General features: G+C 27.4%; 1 protein-coding gene across 4 annotated transcripts in view; it reads right to left on the bottom strand.

Annotated features, from left to right (window-relative positions):
• LOC136982976 (neural-cadherin-like) overlaps positions 1-21,900 on the bottom strand; it is a 420,472-nt gene that overhangs the window by 15,018 nt on the left and 383,554 nt on the right. The gene's annotated exons all lie outside the window — the stretch shown is intronic.

The raw sequence follows: 21,900 nt of genomic DNA, 5'->3' as shown, positions 1-21,900 counted from the left end.
TAAACAAGTTCATTTTGTTGTAAAATACATCACAATATAATTTTTTTGGTAAAAATTTTACTCATTGAATATTAAAATTGTTTAAAATAGTGCATTTAAAATATTAAAATTGTTTTATGAATTTATCTAATGCACTTCTTACAAATAACTCACTAAATATTAAAAATTGTTTAAAATAGTGTGTAACAAGCATGTTTAGCTTTTATTTAGGGACAAAATAAAGTATGAAAATCTGATAAATATACATGATTTGCATCAAAAAGATTTTTATGAATTCTATATACTGTATTTGTATTTATATAATAAAAAAGTTATATGTATTCTACAAATATAGCTATAGAGTTATGATTTAATTTTCTTAGAAAATATTTTATTATGTAAATAGTTTAGTAGAATTGACTTTATTAATAATGCAAAGTTTTATTTTGAAAACAAAATAAGTATAATTGTTGTTGTTGTTATTATTATTATTATTATTATTTTAATAATTAAGATTATTTTTTAATTCTATTTAGAATTTAAAATGTTTACAGACATAATTTTAAATATTTCATGCATAAAATTTTAACATTTCTCTAAAACTAGATGTTGAATTTACAAATTCCTTCGTAAATATTACAAACATGTTCTTTATGATTTTCATTTCAATTTTTATATTAAATTATATTAAATTTAATTATATGTATTACCATTTTTTACAAAATTATATTCAAATTACTTAATAACACTTTAAATAATAACTTCAACACCTTATACTCCAGCTATCTATATATACAATCGAGACGAGTTGATGATGATGATGATGATGATGATGATGATCAGCGCAGAGCCCAAATGGTTAGGAGTTGAAAGTTGAAATTTGGTACACAGTTAGGGTACATCATGAGAATGCACACTAAGAAGGGATTTTTCGAAAATCCTTCCCATGAGGAAGAGGGATGGGATTAAAGCTTCTATATACATTATCGAGACGTGTCCAAACAGTTAGGAGTTGAAAGTTAAAATTTGGTACATAGTTAGGGTACATTACGAGAATACACACTAAGAAGGGATTTTTCAAAATTCCTCCCCACAGGGGAGAGGGACAGGATTAAGTCTTAACACTTCCATCGTTGATGGAAGTGTTACGTAACAATGGAAGTGTTAAGAGAAAGCTACGTGCAAGATACAGATGCAGTTTTTTTTGTTTTTGCGGGAAATTGAACATATTTTTAGATGTATCTAAAAATTCTGTAATTAGTCTGGAAACAGGGAGGACCCAATTCTTGCATTCTGTGAAAACGGGTAAGGTTGACTATAACGTAACAATCTTAATATTCGCTAAAACGGTTAGGAATTGAAAGTTGAAATTTGGTACACAGTTAGGGTACCAGATTTAAGTACCAAAGTGTTAAGTAACAATGATAGTGTTAAGTAACAATGGAAGTGTTAAGTAACAATGGAGAACAAGAGAAAGCGACGTGCAAGATTTACGGGCGCTGGGAAAAAAAAGAAAAAAGAAAAAAAATAATATGTTGGAACATATTCGATTTTCAAATTTAAACAGATTAGTTTGGTTTTTCTTGACCTTTCTTCTTTAGAACATTCGATGAAAATCGAAGGATATAATCAGAACACATCGTGAAAATCAAACAATATTAGAACATTCGATTTTCAAATTCAGCCTTTCTTTAGAAAAACTTAGTTTGTTGATGAAATCACTCTCTTTTTTTGTGACTATAACGTAATAATCTTAATCTTCGCTATCGTTACTTTTGCCCGAGTAACGCCGGGCCTACCTGTTAGTTGCTAATATTTTTGATTATATTGAATGATCTTCCTCAGGCTATAACCAAGTGATACAATAAAATATTATAAAAACATGAAAAGAACATGTTTACAAATATAAGTTTAATTAATGTTAAATTTTTCTTTAACAAGTTTATATTTGTAAACATGTTCTTTTCATATTTTTGTAATATTTTATTTTACCAAATGCTTGTAGCCTGAGGAAGATCATTTGCTATGATCAAAAATATTAGCAGTGAAGAACTTTATAGTGGATGTGTAAGGTGTTGAAGTTGATATCTGGACTTTTATCCAGTTTGTCATTTTGTTTTTCACTTAGCATATTGTTGAATATTTGTATAAAAAAAAATGAAAAGATGAGTACTATATTTTTAAATACAAATTATGGTAATTATGATTAAATAATGCAAAATATAGCAATTTTTATAGAAACTTTTAATGTTTACAACTGAATTGTATTTATAAAATTATCATGGCAATTAAAGTTTAATAAATATTTATCTTTATCACAGAGCCGTAATGTATTGTTTTCATAAGCTAGAATCATCTGCTGATAAATTATATTCACCAGCTGATTCCATACATAAACTATAATAAATTCTGACCTTATTGATCTCTACGACACTGCTTAGTTAAGATAAAATAATAATAGAACGATCAGTAATACGCTGCAATTGCAAATATGAATGTGTAAAAAGAAAAGTAAATGCTACGATTAAGATAATTTACCAAAGATCAAAAATTTCAATACTTTTTATTAAAAAGAGGAGGTTGGGTTTAATTATCAATTTTATAATTTCATAATATAGCAATATAATTTTTTCTTTTTTAAATGTATTTCTTATTAATCTAAATTTTTGTTATAAAAATCAAATAATTCATTAGTTGGCCAAAAACACAAAAACCAAAATAAAAATTCACTTTAATTCAATTATAAATCAATATGTAATTTCATTAATTTGTTAGTTTTATTATTATAAATTTAGCATATCAAATTTTTTAAAACTAAACAAATTTACTATATTTTTAAAAATTTATAAAATTTATATAATTAATTGAACAATTTATAATTTCTATATATTAATGGTTTTAAAAAATATTGAAGTGATTTATTCAAAATTACAGTATTTTTATTTTTATGTTTTTAATTTCATTTCAATTAATAAAAGTTGAATACCATTAAAAAGAAATAAAACTTTAAAATATGGTAAAGCTTTTTTTTTTTTAATAATTAAGTTAATGAATTCATTATTACTTTTACAAGTTTTGTAATGTTTATTCTTTTATCACTTAATATACTTTTACAAAATGATATAAATATGAACCTTTGAATGTTTTCTATGTTCTGCTCCAGAGGATTTGATGCTATGAAAATGATTATTTCTTTACAATACTAATCGTATCTCTGTTGCTAAGCGCTGCCATTAAGCCAGTCTGGTCCAGATATCCGTGAATAAAATAAAAGACGATTAATTGAGTCATAAACTTACAGTAAATTAGGATGCATATGTAACCATTACTTTAAATTTCATTATCTAAACAATACCAGTTATGCAAATCATGAGTATAAAATTGAAAAGTTTAATCTGTTTAAGTAATAATATTTTAATTACTGGTGCAAATTCTTATTTCTTTACTTATACGGGATAAAATAACTTTTTAAAGCATTTAATTAATCATGTTTTTTGTTTCTGATAGTTAAGCAATTCTTAAAAATTAAATTTAAATATGGAAAAACTAAAGACTAGTTTCTAAAAACATTAATTAATACTATAATAGTAAACACTATATATATATACACACATACATATATAGACACATTTCTTTTGTACAATAAAATTTAATTTACATAAAATGTATTAAGGAATGAATATTTTTAAAATTTCTGAAAATATTCTTTCAATATAATTTCCATATTATTTGGTGAAAATATTTGTAACATTTTATTTACATGTTGAAATACTTAAATATGGTAATATATTTAGATTAATTTTTTCAAAAATTGATACTACTTATTAACATAATCAAAATAGCTTTATAAAAATTAGAATAATTAATTTGCAGAATGTTGTATGTGAATTTAATGTTAAGTTATCATTAAACACGTTATAAAAAGTCATCTATACATAAATTTAAATTACAATAAACTAGCTTATTTATTAGTTGACTTAATTCAAGCAAAAATATTCTCAAATGTAATCAAAACATTCTGAACTTTTCTTCTACTTGACATTAAAATAAGTTGTATTTCTTGTTGTTGTCCTTATATATAAAAGGACAACAACAAGTGTCTTAAAAATAAGAAATAATATTGAATTGATTAATTCTGATATTTTTAATTTAAATAAAAAGTTAGCTTTTATGTTGTACATTTGTGTTGGAATTTACTATGTTTCTGCCTCAATTTTCCATGAAGTTTAGAATAAATGTTTAACTAAGAAATCTTGAATAATTATCTCTTCAAATTCTAACATAAGCATTTTATAATGACTATATAATAAAAATTGCCTGTAACCTGCTCATTTTATAATAATTTATTTATTGGCAATAATTAAAAATTAATAAATTATCTTAAAATTTACAAATCAATATTTTGTTATGAAGTAAAACATAAAACTATAATTTATATGTATATAAATATAAAATGTGTGTGTTTGCATATATATTTCAGTAAGTAAAATATGTTTGAAAATAATGTTTTTAGAAAATATAAAATTTTTCATAAACAATATTTATGTTTCCACTTATATGCTGTACAGCAATACTGGATATAAATAAAAATTTTAAAATGCTGTATTGTATACTTTTACATATGTATCATACTTTATCATTTATTGTACTATATTATATCAATAGAATTAAATATTAAGTCCATTTATCAATCAAAAATCTAGATATGTTTACAAACTACACATCTTTTATCTATCTTAAACCATTTAGACAGCTAAAATACATAACAATAACATCATCTATTTATTTAAATTCTGAATAAATTATACAGTAGTTATTATACAATAGTATCTGCAAATACATGATTCTAAAAACAAAATACAAGCATCACATGACAAACCTATATTGAAATTCAAAAATGTTATTTGTTTTCAATTTTTTTCAAAGAAATATTAGATAAAATTTATTTATTATTTCTGTAAATCTCAGAAACTATATACATAATTTTTATAATTATTAATTACAACATTTATCTTCCATGAATTAAACTTCTAATATAGGACTAAATAAAGAAGTCTGATTTATTTGACCAGATCTATATAAAAATAAAATTTCTTTATATAAAGTTCTACAAGTACAGTAAAACTATCCAGTTTGGTATCCAGGTTTATTGTATGCATGCTCGATTATAAATATTTAATAAATTATTTCTCTGTAGTTATTTGATAAATTAAATACTAAATATTATGAAAATAGACAATATATTTGTTATTTCTTTACTTATCTTTTTTTTCTAACAGATATAGACAATTGCTTTATCAACAGCTGTTATAATTGGATTATTAGTCAAAAAATCAACAAATATTTGATTTATGTAGCCAATAGAACAGTATATCTAGTTGGCCTACTATCAAAATTTTATTAAACACATTAACAGTATAAATATGTAATAATAGAAGAAATTGCATCAAAAAGTAATCTTGACCAACACAAGTGTGTTACCCATTTTGAAAAATAAATGATTGTTAATACAATTTTTTCATATAGTATTTTTTTATTGATAGTTCTACATACCAGTTGGTTATAAAATAAGTATCTCTATTTGGAGCTGTCAGTAGCTTGAAGAAATAACCCAAATGAAACCAAAATTGGTGCATTTACTATTTAAGAAGGGGGAAGAAGAATGAAACAAGAAAAAAATTACTGATAGAGAGCACCGTAAAGTTAGGAATGTAATGTGTAATACAAGAAGAAAGAATTAAGATGCAAAAACTGATGGCATACAGGAATTAATTGGAAAATGTCACAGTTAATGTGGTTAGGCTGTCACATGGCATTGACGATCCGATTCAGGTTCCACAATACCGGTATGTCCATTGGTACATATCGGTATTCCACGTGGTGCACGGCATGCTCAGCTGCAGAATATAATTCAGGGATGATGCTTTGCACGTGTTGTGATATGCTACCTTTCAAAGCACTTAGGTTTGAGACACCTCAACAGTATGCATTTTATTACAATACTGATTCTTGTTCCATTCTTCCTCCATAAATAATAAGTGTGCCAATTTTGGTTTCAGTTGGATTATCTCTTCAAGCTACCAACAGCTGTTGGTAGCTTGAAGAGATACTTATTTTATAATCTCTGGGTATATTCATAGAAATGAATTTTAACATCTTTATGAAAAAATTATCATCATAACAAAAACTGAAGACCATTTTAAAGTTGATAAAGTTCAAAATATACCTTTGCGCAATTTTTCCATCATGTTAGATACACACATTTTTATATTTACAATTGTTGTATATATTATTTAAACATTTGAACTAGAACTTCACATAAAAAATTAATATAGATTTTCCATAATCAATATACAAATTCATCCAATATCTTAATTTAAAATATTGCATATAACATATACAAATGATATTTCATTTTCTTCAAAGAAAAATGTCCTAAATTCTTTTAGGATAAATCCGATCCGACCTTGCATGTAAAACATTTTTGGGCTGCAATTTGAAAAATTCTAGACCTATAAATTCCCACTGTCGTCGTCGTCGTCATCATCTGTCTGTCTTTCCTTAATCTCAAGAACAAAGTTAGGTAGGTGAAAGATGAGACAAGATATGGAAACCTTGGGAGCAAGAGGCCCCGATTAATTATATACACACTTCCGATGCAAACTGGAAGTTGTTTTATTTCAATTCAAAACTTTTCCCTTGAAAGCAGTTAATGGATAACCAGCACGACTCCACTGTTAAAGGAAAAGTATGATGTACAGGGGCTAGCCACTACTAATTTGAGGTGGCGAGCATATATTTTAAATTAAATTAATTAAAAACACGATTAAAAATTACACCCCAGCATTGTTATGATGTCATAATAAATAATTGCTCGTTCTATAATATATTTAATTTTTTTTATGCATCTTTTTATGCACCGCAGAAATTTATAATGATCAAAAACTATTTTCTTATCTTGGCTGAATAAGGAGGCCCTTATTCTCGTTCAGATAATATAGTTAAATTTTATCGTCAGGTGTCATTGCATTAACGCTGGATTCAAGTTTTTCCATTATAAGTGAGCCTTATCTGTAATAAGATTGACTATCATAAGTTTAGATTTTCGGAAACAAGACTCTGACTTGAACTAGCGGATCGGATTCAAACCCGGAGCCATTCCGATAATAGATTTCTTGATACACGGTCATATAGCTACACAAGTCTGTTAGTATTGTCTCCCTTCTTTCTAAAATACAAAATTTTTAAATCTTTAAGATATTACTTTAGATATTATACAGAAAGAAATTCAATAACTTTTATGACTTATTTTAGTCTACATTTAGGAAAAAAATAAATAAAACAATTTTAAATTATTTCTTCGTTGCACTTTATATCTGCATCTAAAAAAATTTTATTGGTTTAACTTTCGTTCTTTTGAAGAAACATTTTAAAATACTTTTTAAATTTTTAATCATTTCTGCATAAATTTAGTTTAAGAAACTTGTGGCCATTTTACGTAGTTTCAATACTGTATTAGCCTAAATCAATTCAAAATACATACAAGCATTTGTATAGACAACCTTTCTTTTATCTTTTACACAACAATGTGGAATAACACGTATTAACTTAAAATGAATAAATAACAAGATAAAGATGCTACTTTACTAATTATAATTTCATATCCAAAAGCAAAAAAAAAGTTTACAATAACCTTGTGCAAAGTTTAAAAATATAAAAATGCAATAAAGTAACATAGTTTGAACTGCTGTGGTAATAAATAATAATATGAGTGTATAATTATCAGTTTAAATGTGAATTTTTTTACCAGCATAAACAATTAATGCAAGTAAAAAATAAAAAAATCGTCGAAATAATGATTTTGAGGGTATGTATCATCGAAAATTTTAGCATCGTGGGCAATCCATTTTAATCAATCCACTAAAATTATTCGAAAAATACGCATACAACAGAAAAATTCATTACACGAAAATTGTTCGACTTTAATTGAAAACGGGCCAACTTCATATCTTAAATGGGAACCCAACTTTTTGTTGTATAAAGAATAAACAAACTAATCTGAAACATAATAAATGCATCTTTCAGAAAAAAAAAAAAAAAAAAGTTAAGCTTAGTTCACACTGAGCACGATTCGCTGGCGAAAGCGAAAAACAGAGCGAATGACACGTCAGACATGACGTCGTTTCCGGCGAATTTTACCATTTCGCGAATCGCTTCGAAGTTCGGAACTGTGGAACTGTTTCGCTAGCGAAAAAATTTCGCCACCAATCGTATGCCCACTAGTTGTCACGTGGTTCATGTTTGTTTTCAAGATGGCTACAGAAACTTTCTCACGCAATAGAGTAAATGTTGTAATTACGGATTTTTAATATGTCTCTCACCCAGCATCGTTTTATTTTTGACGCATCTTTTTTCTCAAAAAATAAACAAATATGGTTAACGACGGAATATCGGGAGCGGCCGTTTTGTTTTCCGAGATGAAGGAACCTCTTGCTTGCAAATGATTGGCTCCTTAAAATTCGCAATCGCTTTTGGTTGTATGGGTCAATTTCGCTAAGTGAATAAAACTCGCTTTTCGTTTTTATCATTCGCTTTCGCTATTCGCTCAGTGTGAACTAAGCTTTTGGAGCGGTTGAAGTTTTACATTGCTTCTACAGCGCGCATGCGCGGGTCTGTGAATATCTGTGAACTTCACTGAAAAAAGGAAGAAAAATGCTAAAAAAATCATTAGGAAACTATTATTATTTGGTGGAATCAAGATCAATGTCTTCTCTTTATCGCAAGCTTTGGGATTTAACACACTGGCACGAACTTTTGTATCAGTTCATTATTTGAAAAAGAAAAAGAATGATTCCGCCAAGTAATAGTTTCCTAATGACATTTTAGCATTTTTCATTCTTTTTCCAATGAACTTCACACACATTCATAGACACGCGCGTGCGCGTTGTGTCGATCACGTAAAACTTGAAACACTTATAACTTCTAATAAGTGCATCTTCCGGAAAAAAATGTTTGTTTATTCTTTACGTATAAACGCAATATGCAATAAAAAAGAGAGAGAGAGAGAGATTTCCATGTAAGAAAAAGAATTTGACCTTGTTTTCAAAGATAGACTTAAAAGGGACCACAAGATGGCTCTAACAATTTTGGTGTAATGAATTTTTCTGTAGTATGAATATTTTTCGAGTTATTCCGGTGGTTGATTAAAATGGACCACTCTGTTTAACGAGTATAACATAAACTTTAATCCCACTAGCGGCCGAGTGGATAAAAACACTGAACACTGGTCGTAAGTTCTTGCCTCGCCAACGGGCTGGCCACGTGGAATTTTTCGGGCTTTCCCCACATTTGTAACACCTAAATAGAGGACCAGTTTCCCATAGAAAGTCCTTACGGGAGGCATCCTCCCTCTGTACATCGCTTATGTGTTGTGTTGCTGTAGTCAAATAAAGTTTAAAATAAATCAGAAAAAATTTAAGTTTGTATCCAAGGAGAATGCGGGAAGTACGAAGCGAGCGATTCCAACGCGGTTAGACTTTCGCGATAAAATTGGAGGAACAAATAAGCATGTCCAAATTAAGTACTGAATAAATACGATTGGTATAATGTTGCATGCTGCCCATTTACGCTTTGAATTTAAACGTGGTTTGATTTTTCCGCAGTTGTCCGATTTTCTCAATGGGAAGTGTTGATTTCGGAGATAAAAAAGAAGAAACACACTGTGAAATAAAAGAAATTATACTACAAAAAGCCAACATGTATTTTTCTTACAATGTATATTTGAAGGTATTTATTTTCATTCTTGTATTTTTATCCTTTTTATCCACTTGTAACTGAGAATACAGGTGATGAAATTCGCCATTAATCAATTTGTCTCTATAGATCATAAATCTTTCAACTGTTACACTTGTTTATTATTTTTATTTTTATATTTTCAGTTTTGCTAAATTATTTTCTATAAATATAATGGAAAGTGCCGAATTCGTCGCCATTGTTTAACTCTGAAAGACTTTCTATTACTATGAAAATCACTAATAACGCAATAAGAAAACTTACTTTAATTTGTCACCTACAGTATTCCCGTAAATACCTGCGATTCCTGTGTTAAACATAGTGCCTGCGTAGCACGCACTCTCATTAACCTAGGACACCATAATTCTTAATCTAAATTATTAGTCAATGACCAGATTTTTTGATTATTTAAACAATTTTATTCCACTTGCAAGAGAAATCGTGTAAAATATCAGTGGCGCGTTATCCTATGGCAAAAAGGGCAATTGCCTGGGATCCCCACCAATCTTTTATAAACTCATTACTGTGATAAGAATATCTAAATACAGGTACTCCTCACTTTACGACCGAGTTCCGTTCCGACGACTACGTCGTTAAGCGAATTGGTCGATAAGCGAGGAGCTTGCGCCGGGAATATAGGATCGTTGTAAAATTATACAAATTATGCAACAAACTTCAAATTTATTCATAACAAGACTATTATAGTACGCTATTAGCCTATTATAATACTATAAGACTATTATAGTATGCTTAGTGCGCATGTCACCATTCGCTACTGACCTACACTCAAGCTGAGAAAGGGGATTCCCCGAATTGCAAGTCGAAACTCGATTGGTCGTAAGTGCGAGTGGTCGTTAAGCAGATAGGTCGTAAAGTGAGGAGTACCTGTATAAATTTGTCCCATATCTGGGAACCCTGGATTGCAGGTATGGCGCCAGGCTTAGGACGCACTGGAGTAGCGCAGAATTTAATCTTCCAGAAGTCGTTTAACGAAAACGAATGCGGACACCGGAATTCTCTCCAAAAAGTTCCCCCGAAGAAAAATATCTAAAGTCAAAATTCTTGAGGGAGCCCCTAACTCAAATTTGCCTGAATCCCACGAAGCTATAACGCATCACTGCAAACTGTCATCTTATTATCCATTCATTTTTGAAGTCTTTCTAACCAAAGAACTTTTCACCATCTCTTTATTTAAGACGGGGGGGAATGGACAGTTTTCATATATCTCAATTTAAATCATTTTGAGGTGTTTTCTGACAAGCAGGATAAAACCAGGTGAGATGCATAGTGGGGAGAAACGCCTGGAGATTGTTTATTCAAATAATACTCAGTAGAACAAGTCACTTTAATGGCGACTACACTTAACGTTCTTATATTTCATTATTTATCGAACGGTTGTATTGCCGATATTTTCGTTAAAAGTAAGTTTATCTGTATCATCGCTGTATGAACTTTTTTGCGACATTCACGTTTATACGAAATGTTCCGAAATTCGAATACGTTTATGTGATATTTCTATTTCATGTGAAAGTAGGATTAGTTGGTCATGTAAAGTCTAAGCCAGAAGTCCTCCTAATAATTTCAGTCTAAAATATAGAAATAGACATCTCTCCCATATGCTTTGGGTGAGATGCCTAGTGGATTTAAGGGAGAGATGCATACTTTTTCTGAAATATTTTATTATGAATTTAATTAAATTTATTAACCTTAGATGCCTACTGAATACAAAAGAGGAGAAACTGATGCCAATAGAGGAAAATGGGTCGAAAAAGACTTAGTTCTTCCAGCTGAAACAGTACATAGTCTACTAATCGTCTAAATTGCTATCAAGCAAGCAAAGAGTTTAACATTCCATATCGTACTCTTCACAAAAGACTAAAAAATCGAGCTTTTGGATTAAATTCAATGTTAGGTACCCAAAATAAAATAATAATAATAAATTGTTCATCATATAATTAAGTCACAAAATCGAGACAAGTACAGCCGGTTGGACTCGATGCGCATTGTTAAAAAAGTGGAGGCACGAAACATGCACATTTTATATTTTCCACACTCATTATATTCTGTAATATACAAAAGTGCAAAACGTTGATTAAATTAAATGTTAAATAAAACAGGCATCTCATCCTTAAGCATTAGGCAAAGGATACTCCCAGAGGTAAAGGATAGATGTCCGAAATGGACATTTATTATTTTTTTGCTACCACTCTGTTACATCGAGTTTTTATTTAACTTTATTCACTTTTCTTAAAAGATAACCCTTGGCTGTATATGCATTATATATTTATTTCTTCTAGAAACCAGAGTTAAGAGAGTTATATGAGTTGAAAAAAAATTGTAGGCATTTCACCCGGTTTTACCCTATACATTTGAAGGAGGAGAGGTCACATTTGAAGGAGGAGATATTTACAAAGAAATACTGTCGAGAAAATATAAGCACATTATTTTAAAATGATAAAATAGTGTGAATGTAAAGCGAATGATAACTATGTGATAGTCAAGCTCCCAAACACATCGTTTTATCAACCTGAAAAATTATATAGAAAATATTCAGTGAATATTATCAAAAAGTAAATTATTCTTAACAGCAGATTTTAAAAGTATCTAATTATGGAGTTTTATAAAATTCATTCCTTCAATACATATATTATTTGTATAAAAAGTCATCGTACTATCTTACATAAATCTGTTAATAACAATTTTGAAACAAAATTAATAAAAATTTTAACAAATTCTTCTTATAATTTTTATTTGTGTTTCTTAAGAGGCCCATAAAAGTAAAAACCTCAGGGTGCTAAGTCCAGACTACGCACAGGATGGGCCATTACTACTCATCTATACTTTTTACCAAGTCTGAAGGCTGTCTGACTTGCAGTATATGGAGTTACTGTATATTAGCATGTAGCAGGCATACCATCTTGCTCACAGCCCGGATTTAGTATCCTCTGATTTTTATCTTTCTGGACCTCTTAATAAACATCTTGGAAGATTACATTTCTCAGATGATAATGAAGTTAAAGATGCAGTCGTGGCCTTTTTCAAATCATTAAGTGAAGAAATTTTTCGTGAAGGAATCTTTGCTCTGTCTCCTGCTAGAAAAAGTGTTTAGAAAAAAATGGCGACTATGTAGAAAAATAGCTTAGACTGTGTACTTTCAAACTGCTAATTTAATTTTTTAATGCAATTTGTTATGAAGTTATTATACAAGATTGTGTCTTACTTTTGGGACATGCTTCGTATAACAACATAAAAAAACCTTAATCAAAAATTTCTTTTTTTATTTTTAATGATTAATTCATTTTAAAATAAATTTACATACTGTATTTTCCTTTCATATTCCTTGGACATTTTGCAATATATATATATATACACACATATATTCGAAGTTTTTTTTAATCCGAACACCACGGGGAATTCAAAGATGTTCGAATTTTCATGTTTTGTAAATTAAACTAGTTTTCTGCTAGTGTTTTCCAATATTCTACATTCTTTGGCAATATCACATTTCCTATTTTTCTTTTCCACTTTTTAATGTAAAGATAAACTTTCACGCTTAAATATCATAAAAACATAACTAAACAACTTTGCTGACGACATGAAAATACAGTATCATTAAAACAAACACGTCAGTTGATTACATGTTGCTTTCTCTTTTTGAGTTCATTTTCGAATTATCCAAATTTACAGAAAAAAAATTCGAAGTAATTTTACTTACTAAAAATAAACTTCTGTACTTATTTTTAATAAGTAAAGATTCGAAGTAACTGCTTTTAAATATGAATTTTAATAAATTGAAATAATAGAGAGTTTGAATTAACTAACATTTCGAATCAACCAAGTTAATAATCATTCGAACCGATTTTATGTATATTTCTACCCATCAGTAGGCTACGCATAACATACGAAAACATTTAAAACTAATAAAATTTTATGATACTAGCAATTATTAACTAGACAAGTTTTAAGAATTATATAGTAGTACTTCCAGAATTTGCGATAAATCGATTAATAATTCTAATTCCTCATATTTAATATTTCAAGTAATATTAAATTAAAATCGAATTTCTTACAAATCAACGCATTCAATGAAAACCAATAACTAGTAAGAATAAAAATCGTGCTAATCAATTAGAATACGAGAGTTTACTCTAAAACAGATATTCTGTTTATTCTATGAGTTAACTAATGACATTTTATTATTATAATTAACTGTCAAATAATCTACTTTAGGATTATTAAGCCTCTTTGATTACTTCCAAAAGAAACTGTTTACTTGAAAAAGATGAAAGATAAAATATAAATAAAAAAAATTAATACAAAAATCCGTGAAATATTTTTAATTAAAATGTTAATTTTACGAAAAAAGTATTTTATAATCAATTTACAATATTTTTTATATTCAGACATTTAAAAATTCTCTATTGCTTAATCTAATTAAGAATGGAGTATTTACACGTATAAATGCAATGCTACATTTTTGTATATACCAGTGCCAATAGTATCAAATAACTTCAATTAAAATTAAAATAAAACTCTATAACCTAATGTTTCATTACACTACTTTAGTTTTCTTGAATTATCAATTACTCTACTGGTAAATAAATTTAAAGATAAATCTTAAACGTTTTATATATAACTTTTGATATTTTTTTCAGTAACAGCGAGATAATTGGCAAATGATTCTTAAAATTGTTTCTACATTGGCAAGTTCAACGTATGGTAGTAGGCCTATAATATTTTCTATAAATATGTTTCCTTCTTAAAATGTTCAAAAAAATTTATTCCTACCGAAAATAGTGAGAATATGAGTTGCTTTATACACTATAATACAAAATATTTTAAATAATTCTATATAAAACGGTCAAATTTATATATATATATATATATATATAGCCTTTTTTATACCAAGCGAGAAGGTTAAAAAAACAATCTCTAGACAATTATTACAATCTTTCTATATATTCTTTTTTCGTGATATAAAACGATAATTTATAAAAGCTTCTTACAAAATTTTATTTTATATTTGTAATTAATCCGCTATTTTAATGATACCAAAGTACGCGACGATAAATTAACTGTATTAACTCACAAGTAAATAAATATAGATGAAAATACTTCCAAATTCATGAATAATTTTGAAAAGAGAAATTTAAAATAACAAAACAGAAACTCAAAGTACACCGAAGAGATGAAATACTTCTCTGGTTGATGCACCCGGAGGCATCTAACCCATTTCTATCCAGGTTTGATAGTAACAGAACTTTATTATTAATAAGTTCGCGTAAAAAATAGAAAACAAGCCATTTTAAGATTACAAAACGAAAAATAATTTAAAAATTATGTAATGCATACATAATTTACAATAAAGAATAGAAAATAAAGATAAATATTTAATTTTAGAGATATTTAAAGGACTATATAAACAACTGAATTTAAATTAATTTTAACAAAATACTTCTTAAATACGACGATTAAACATTTCATTATTAAAAGATGGAGTGGATCTTGAAAATCGGAGATATTAAGTTTTTAATCAAAGAGAAATATGAAACATCTATACAATAATTATAAAATAAAACGTAAGGAAATTAATTATAGTGAGAGGGAAGATTAGGACACGATTAAAAGTAATTTATTTATTTATTTTTTTAAGGAACTTAACTAATTTATGCAGGATGTAAACAAAACATTGCATCAGGTCATATATCTGGCTTATGCCATATTAGGACTTAAACTGTGGATCGCTACTCAAAAGAGAGTCTCGTAACTGAAAGCGGGGGTGGCGAGAAATTTGACAACAGTAAAATTTCTAACTACGTATTTATGCGGAGCGGCGTTTTCAGTATTGACGATTATAAAATCAAAACGTCTGTCAACTTTGAAAAACGCTGAAGATGCCCCGAGTCTCGCTGTGTCCTATATTCAGCCTAGATTTAATTCTTTATGTAAAAATAAAACAAGAGGTGTTTTTTTTACATAAATTATTTTTATTTGTAAGAATTTTTAAACTTGATAAATATAATTTTATATTTATATTATAATAAAATTACATTTAAATATAATTTTTATTCGAATGTTCGAAATTTGTTGCGATTATCCCAAAGATGATCGTTTAAGATTGAAAACACTTAAAATTGAAAATACTTTCCTGGTGTGAAAGGTGATTCTGTCTACTGTAGTAGTAGTAGTAGTAATAATAACAAATGAGCAAATAAAGAAAGTTTGTTCTTTGCGAATTATGAGACTATAAACAAAATATAATGCTGCAGGGGCAGTCGACCAACGGAAGAATAAACATTCGTCCTCTTTCCCTGATCTCTTACCTATACGTTCTCTGATTTACTCATATCATTAAATAAAATTTATTGTCAGCTAAATTATTTGTAGAAATAATTTATTAATTACAAATTCTTTGTTTATTAGCTAAATTATTATTATTTATAATTCTGCCACAATTTATTTAACGAAAACGTTTGATTAAATATCTTCATTACTTTGTAACGTGATATTTCTTTTCATTTCTCTAGTTATTTTTATAGCAAATATCTTAAATGCTACCACTAATTTTTTTTTTATTATGAAGACATATTAAATGAAATGAGAGAATATGAGTTGTAATATCATAAGTTTTTTCCCCTTCAATATGGGCTATATTTACTTTTATTCCTTATATATATATACTCTGCTGCTTGTTCCCGGAATACGAGTGAATTTTAGGTATAAGCAAAAATAGCACTTTCTAATATCGATAAATAATATATAAAAAATATTAAATATAATATTTTGTTGATGGTTCAAGTGTTTATAATTTTAAATATATTCAAACAAAAAAAAAATAACTCTTACCAATGAATAAAAATAAAACAGATTGGAGATGCAATTGCATAAATATGCCTTCTAGAATACTAAGTAATCTTTTTGAATAATTTGGAAAAAGATCTGAGAGCAAAGGCATAAGAATGGCATGAATATTTTAACATATCATCAAACTTTTTTCTAATTTAGTTTTAAAAAGATAACAGTTTAAAAGGTAAATCACGTATTTGATTATTAAGAACAATACCATTAAATAAAAAACAAGTCTAAGTATTGATTTATTACGAATGAAAAGAATAGAGTGTTTACAAAAATTATAATTGGAGTTAAGATGGTTTTTGTTTTAAACGTGGTTTTGATATTACGGTAGTAATTAGTAAAGTTAATAGAAACCGCAAAAACATTTAATAATTTATGAATAAGACTCACAAGCTACCAAAAAACAAATAAAAATAAAAACCAAAATCATCATCACTTTTTTGAAAAAAGTGAAGAAAAGGAAAAAAAGGAAAATATCGAAATAAAGAAAAATATTTTTGAAAATCGCTAGAAATGTTTATTCGACGATCGATAGAATACAAAAATACCAGTTATATTATTCCAGAAATTAGATTTTCATACATCATTACTAATTTCAAGAGAAGTGTTTTCTTCGAGAAAATTAAAACTAAAGTGTTTTAAGCACAACAAATTTTCTCCATATAATTCTTCTTCTTACACAACACATAAACTCATTTACCAAGTAAACTGACCCAGTTCTCTTCCCATTTATTATCGACTGTGTGCTTAAGAAGTTCGCACTAAGAATATTTGCGGTATATTTAATAAAGTCTGTAGAATATCAATCCGAAAATAAATCGCATTCTTTTTAGTTATTTAAAAAATTTCCAAGCTTAAAATATAACTAAAACGTTGCTTTTTTATTAACGAGACTGTTTCCTGTTAGGGATTTAATTTTAAGTATAAAAAGAGGAGTTTCAGGAACCGGAAACGGTAGCTCCACTCCGAGAATTCTGCTTCATCATACACTCATTTTCTGCTAAGTGCTTGTATACAATACACAAGCACTTAGCAAACATTAGAAATCCGAGCGGTCGCTTTTTGTTCTCTTAAATTTACGTTATATAGCAATTTTTAATATTTTTTTAGTACTTCTAAGTATATGACGAGTAATGACTTTCCCATTGACAAAAAACGCAGCTTATCAAGCCATTTTTTAAGTTTAAAAATTATTTAAATAACGATCATCATCATCTTGTTTTCAAAGGGATATTCTGAATATTCAAACAAAACACATTATATTAACAGCGGTTCAAATCTAATTCAATCGATAAAAGAACTGAAAAAAATTGATTTAGTATATTTTAACATTAAAAATAAATGAAACAATACTACTACTTTATGATTATAAAATGGATTTAAAATACTTTTAAAAGGAATTTTATACTAAATAAATATTAGAGTTTTCTTACTTTAAAAGCTTCGAATGTATATATTTTTTATATTGTATAGTACATTTACACAAGTGTTTTATTATTATACTAAAAATACAGATCGGAAACACTTCAAATTTTTATTCGAGTCTGACCGATATATAAATACATTTATCAAAAATATCACTATATAGCCTGCTTAAACTTTCGACTAGCATGCAGCTAGAAATGCATTTAAAAATACAGAGTAAAATATAAATTACTTGTGTTTGAAGATTCTAAATGTGAAAATATAGATCATATGATTAACAGCTAAAACAAACATAAAACAGTTCACAAAAAATAAATACTTAATCTTTAATATAATAGTACATTCAATTTAGGTTGTATGATAACAAAAGAAGTACGAACAATAAATCAATTTTCGGTATGTACTATTATCACAGTAAACAGTATACATTGTTTTTTGTCTGCTTAGAGTTGGAAGAAAGACTTCCGTGAGAATAATATGATGTTTGGTATGAGACAAACAATTCAGTTATTTATAGTACTATATATCTGAAAGTATGTTCATAAATTGCTAATTCTGCTATTTCCTTTGCTTCTGTTCTTTGAAAAGTATGCCTCTTCTTAACAATTGAACGTGTAGAGGACGAAGTAACATGGTTTCAATGACAAATTCAGCGTCGAATAATTCAACATGTGACTGTTGAAACATACTACGGCAATAGTTTTTTTGGAATTCCATAAATAATTATTATTTTATTTATTATTTTTTTATAACGCACCTAACTAATAAGATGGAATACTGCATTTAATAAACTTAAAGATTTAAAGACTGTCACTGGATTTATTTCTTTTCTTTCCATTAGATTTTCGTTGATATTCGTTATTTTTATATTAGTTATATAAATCCGATATAAGTTTATCATTATAACAATAGTAATAAACAGGGTTGTCACCTCTCCGGATTTTGAAGGTTTAATTGCGAGCTCAATTATGATTTCTCCGGATTTGAGTTGTATTAAGTAATTTAAATTATCCAAATTTTCAATTAATTTTTAACTATTCGATTAAGAAACTTGTTGGGCTATTCTGAAATTCAAACTTCAGAACTATTTACAAAAATCAATTTTGATATCAATTGATGAAAATTTTAAGATACTCAATAGATCTGAACAAGTGGAACTTCTTAAAAGTGTGCCCTTACCTATCAACATCCGAGTGGATTAAATCACTGAACGTTGGTGGTTGATTCTGGGTTTGCGCCCGACTAAAGGGCTAGGCAATAGAAATTTTACGGATTTTCTTCGCATGTCTAATATTTAAATAAAGGCTAATTTCCCAAATAAAGAGAGTACACTCTTTTGGCAAATTGCTGTTATGTTATGTTGCCTTATCGTACCAAACAGAACTTTTCCCCTTAACTTAATTTCATTCATTCAAAATGATAGGAAAATACAGGAAATAAAAGTGAACCATTTTTCTTTTATCAATAAACTTTATTCAGAAAGAATAATAATATAAACAAAATAAATATTCTCAAAAAATAATTATTAAATGTCAGAACCGCATTGAATCACCCATCCCCATTAGTTCTGGGATGTCATGAGAGTAAGGTCCTTATAGGTTCATTATATCTTAACTACAAGGGTTCAAAAAATTTTTACGTTTTTTCTGAAGGGAATATAAACGAGATTTTTAATGAGATTAAATTCTAAATAAAAATATTATTTTTAAATAATATTTTTATTTAGAATTTAAAATTAAAAACTTTAAATTTATTTAATATTTGTCAGCCTTCTAATGTTATAAAATCACTTTTAAACTAAAGACAGAAAGATATATTATTTTAAATTAAATTACACATAGACTGTCTAGTATATACAGTCGTTTAACAACAATATAGCTTAAAATCCTTCAAATACTTAATAATATTTATTTCGTTATTAAAAAATTAAAACCATAACTTTTAAAACTATTAATATACTTTGACATGACAAAATAGTTTAAAATAAGATGATTTTTTCCTTTACTTATATTTTAACAAATATTGTGTACTGTGGTATACCTAGTGATCACAACAAAGGACTACGTAACCATAATAATAAAAAACAACAATTATTTAATAATAAAAACTTTTATCCGTAATGAGAGGAGCCCCGCAGAGAGAAGAGACAAATGAACTATACCAAAACAACTGACAACGAATGGCCACAATCGTCATCCCACACAGTGACGCACGGAAGTTTCAATTCATTATACAAGTAGTTACTTTAAAAACGTATAATTCGTTTATATCAATAAGAATATCACATCTTTGAACTTCACTTCTAGCATATACTGTATATAATTTAGATTTTCTTACTTTATAAGATTGTTAATACGAGAATTTTTCCCTGTGCGCATTTATGACAGTGAGGTTTTTCTTTTCTTTTCTTTTTTTTTTATATATTTGTTAGGAAAACGAACATATATCTTCGCATTTATACTTTAAGCAAATAATAAGCTCATAAAATTAAAGAACTAATTACATCTATAATTCGTAGACTAATTTTTTTTTAAGATTTAATAGTAAATAGTAGTCTCCATACAATTCTTTCAGAGTTTTCGATATCTATGGCCAGTCCAATATTAGGAACTTCCTTTTCAAATAATAATTTATTTTCGGATGTTCCCCACTATTTCTCATTTAATCTAACAATGCATTTCTATGTAAAACAGAAAAAAAGAATATAATTGTATTTTTCTGTTAATTGCCATAGCCAAATTGAAAGGGTCGATAGCCGTCCGAGAGAATTTTAATTAATAAACTTCGAAAAATGCAACAAATTGCATGACTACAGCCAAACAATTTTTGGCATTTTTCGAATTTACTAGGAACCATTCGTGTTTCTAGATTTGATATAGTCTTATAAAATTTAGTCCTTTATATATTGTAAAAATAGGGGAAATTATTTTGACAAATTCATAACTTATTTTATAACATTTTTATTTCTGAAACGTTATAAGCCTGTTGGCTTTCTACGAGATACGCAGTTTTAGAAAAATTTATAACAAATACGATGTGTCTCGTAAATGAATGTGCATTTTCAAATAGCACGTCAAACAATTACAAAATGACAATCATCATTAAAGAATGAATCCACGAATATCTTTTTCAGAACTGGCTTCCTGTTCTGTTTTCGGTCACATTTCATAACGATCTGGTATAAATTATATAGATTAAATGAAAATAGTTGTACTGTTTGTGTGTGTATATATACACATCTGTAATCAGTTTATAAAACAAATAAATATCATATATACAAAATAAATAATTATAAGAATAAAAACATCAAATATTTTATTATATTTAAACATAAAAAAAAATAAGGGTCATTGATTTTTCGCTAAATATTCATCATTCTTGTGTTATATTACAAAATTATCATCAGTTGTTTATAATCTTCATTACAATAATTTCATTACTGATTTATGATACTCATTTAATGTACTGAATTAAAATTAATAATATAGTAGAGCAATTTTGTATCTGATAATTATTTTTCGGTGAAACTTTCACTATTATTAAATTTATTAATTGCTCATCTTGTAAATTCATTATTCTATTAATCCATCCATACTGAATTATAGAGAAGCATTCTACAAAATAGAATTGAAAAAACTTGCGTAATGTCTAACGTGTTTTTAATAAAATTTTTGTAAACTTCTATAAACTTTATTATAAATTCAAAATAATAAAAGGAGATAATTTTAGAAACTAATACTTAAAACTTGGTAATCCTACGAAAATGAAAAAACAATCAGCTTTAATTACATTAACAAGAAATATGAAACTTTTAACGGTAATTACTTTATTTTCTAATTGACTTGGATT

Source organism: Centruroides vittatus, unplaced genomic scaffold (assembly GCF_030686945.1).
Source record: "Centruroides vittatus isolate TY-2023 unplaced genomic scaffold, ASM3068694v2 contig_875, whole genome shotgun sequence".
Classification (NCBI taxonomy): Eukaryota; Metazoa; Arthropoda; class Arachnida; order Scorpiones; family Buthidae; genus Centruroides; species Centruroides vittatus.
Note: the sequence above shows the minus strand (reverse complement) of the source record. Positions and strands in the feature narration are given on the sequence as shown.